Source organism: Nicotiana attenuata, unplaced genomic scaffold (genome assembly GCF_001879085.1).
Source record: "Nicotiana attenuata strain UT unplaced genomic scaffold, NIATTr2, whole genome shotgun sequence".
NCBI lineage: Eukaryota > Viridiplantae > Streptophyta > Magnoliopsida > Solanales > Solanaceae > Nicotiana > Nicotiana attenuata.
The window spans coordinates 36724-39932 of NW_017671727.1; positions in this window are offsets into that span (position 1 = coordinate 36724).

Here is a 3209-nt window from a genome sequence, read left to right on the forward strand (position 1 = left end):
AAGTAAGGTCTTTCAAGCTGAAATCAAAGTTATCATGGGAAGTGAAGGAGCAATCGCCCTCAAGTCAAGGCCACAACCCAACCACTATGTTTAAACTCACAAGTTTTCTTTGTTTGAAACAGGGACGACGACTATGTCCAAATCAAAGCTTGGGAAGCTTGAATTTTTGAAGTGTCGCGCTCAAATTTTGTCAGCACAAAGGCTGTTTGAGAAGGTTTTTACTTTCTAGGCATTCCCCTAGTTGAGAAGGTTTTCACCTCCTACATTTTCCCTAGTTGAGAAGAACCGTACCTCCTAGGCATTCTCCCTAGTCAGAAGATATTTTAGCATTCCTTAAGTTCAGGGGTCCCGCCTGGAGAATAGGGTTAATTTTAGTTTTCTTAAGTTGTTAATCTTTAGCTTTCCTTAAGTTCAGGAGCCCCGCCTGGAGAATATGGTCATTTTTAATTTTCTTGAATGGTTAGTCTTTACTTTTCCTTAAATTCAAGGTTCCAGCCTGGAGAATAGGGTCAGTTCTTAGTTTACTTAGGTTGTTAGTCTTAGTTTTCCTTAAATTCAGGGGTCTCGCCTGGAGAATAGGGTCAGTTCTTAGTTTCCTTAAGTTGTTAGTCTTAGTTTTCCTTAAATTCAGGGGTCCCGCCTGGAAAATAGGGTCAGTTTTAGTTTCCTTAAGTCGTTAATCTCTAGTTTTTCTTGAGTTCAGGGGTCCTGCCTGTAGAATAGGGTCAGTCTTAGTTTCCTTAAATTATTAATCTTTAGCATTCCTTAAGTCAGGAGCCCCGCCTGGAGAATAGGGTCATTTTTAATTTTCTTAAGTGGTTAGTATTTAGTTTTCCTTGAGTTCAGGGGTCCCGCCTGGAGAATAGGGTCAGTTGTTAGCTTCCTTAAGGTTTCAATATTTAGTTTCTCTTAAAGTTCAGGGGTACCACCTGGAGAATAGGGTCAGTTTTTAGTTTCCTTAATTTTCTATCTCTAGTTTTTCTTGAGTTCAGGGGTCCCACCTAGAGAATAGGGTCAATTTTTAGTTTAGTCAAGCTCAATTTATAGTTTTTCTTCACGTCAATCTCACAGGTGACGCACATCCTAGTCGAGTTTTTAGTTTAACTTTCACCTTTGCATCTTACGTCAATAGCATAAGTGATTCACAGTTTTGCTAACAATTCACAAATCTTCCTAGTGCATACTGGGGCAGAAAATTTTTGTTCGTTTTGTTTGTTTTGATTGCAGGTACCTACCTGGAGAACGAGAGGCAACATTTTAGAAATCAGTTTTAGGTCCAAGTCAAGGAAGCATCAGGAGAATCCCGCTTGAAGAACAAGGTCAACTTTCAGTTTACAGTTTCAAGTCAGAGAGGCATCAGGAGCCCGCCTGAAGAATAGGGTCAACTTTCATTTTTAAAGTTCAAGTCAGGGAGGCATCAGGAGCCCGCCTGAAGAACATGTTCAGTTTTCAATTTCAAGTTATAGAAGCATCAGGAGCCCGCCTGAAGAATAGGGTCAACTTTCAGTTTTCAAGTTCAAGTCGGAGAGGCATCAGGAGCCCGCCTGAAGAACAGGGTCAACTTTCAGTTTTCAAGATTCAAGTCAAAGACAGCAGGAGTCCGCCTGAAGAATAGGGCCAACTTTCAGTTTTCTGGATTCAAGTCAAAGACAGCAGGAGTCCGCTTGAAGAATAGGGTCAACTTTGAGTTTTCAAGACTATCCAGAACACAGACCCAATTTTAATCGCAGGCCGCCCAGAAAATACACCCCTATTGCTGAACCAATTGACCAACTATATGAAAGATTGAAGTCTGCCGGATATGTCACCCCCATTCCTGCTGTTGCAATGTTAAACTCCCCCCAGTGGGTCAACCCAAACAAAACCTGTGCATACTATTCTGGCATGAAAGGGCATAATATCAATGAATGCTGCACCCTGAAAGATAAGATTCAAACCCTGATTGATACCAAAGTCATATAAGCAAAGGAAGCCGCGCGAAATGTCCGAAACAATCCCCTCCCAGATCATAGGGGTGAAGGAGTCAATGTGATAGAAATTGATGAAGAATGAGATCCTGAGGGGTTGTAGACATGTAATTTTTGACCCTCCCCAAGATTTTCGACGTTTTAGTATTAAATATTTAGTTTAGATCCAATATCTCTACATTAACTAATTTTGACTCTTTTACTTTATTTTGTCACAAAAATGAAAATTACAAAAAAAATATACATTTTTCTTTTATTTAGGTAATTGATATTTTATCTTGTTTTATCTACCTTTCATAAAATTCAAAAAATACAAAATTAAAAAGTAGTTCCACTTTATTTTCAGGAATATTAGTAGTTTGGTAGGAATATTATTTTAATTTTGCAATGATTTCAATCTAGTTCCATTTTTATTTTTTTTAGTCGATATTTGAAAAATACCAGAAATAGGTTTGTTTTAACGGTCAGTTTTAATATAATAATTATTTTACTTAAGTAGGATTAAATAGTAAATAGGTAGTATTTTTAGTCTTGTTCAAGGAGAAAAAAATAAAATTTGGGCTCAAACCACCCATTTTTTAGGCCTAATTCGGATCTAGCCCATTATTCTTAAGCCCATACTGCCTTAACCTAAAAATAACCCAAAAGACCCTAGTGACAAAAGGGATCAGCCATTTTTTTTAGACTTAGAGAGACCCCATCAGACCCCGGAGCCGTTCCTTCTTCTTGATAGGAGGACCAACTCTAATTCCCCTAGAGATATGGCAGCCGTTTTTCATCATCAGCAACCTAGAGCAACCATTTAAGGACCCTTCTTCTTCAACCTAAGACAAAAGACTTTAAGAACCTAAAGAACACACTCCTTACATCATCTTCTCCAATTAACGTTAAGATCTAAGAACCAAAACCTTAAGATCGCTTACCACACGTCAGCGACAAGAACCAAAACCAACTGCTGCTGCTTCTTCATCTCGCAACACCAACGACCCTTCTTCTTCACGAGAGACCACTCAAAGCCCATCGACCAGACACCACACCCCGCCGCCAACCGCCGTCGCGAACCCACCCCTTACCACCAAGCAGCGTCTCCACCTGCCATCGAGACCTCTTCCTCACGAACTCAAACACACGCATAGTAGCAGAAAAATAGAGTAGGAAATGGGAGACTGAGGTTCGAGGTTCAGGTCACTCGCCGGTTCGAGTTCGGTTCCGACGAGATCGTCCGTTCTTTAGTTTCGCTCG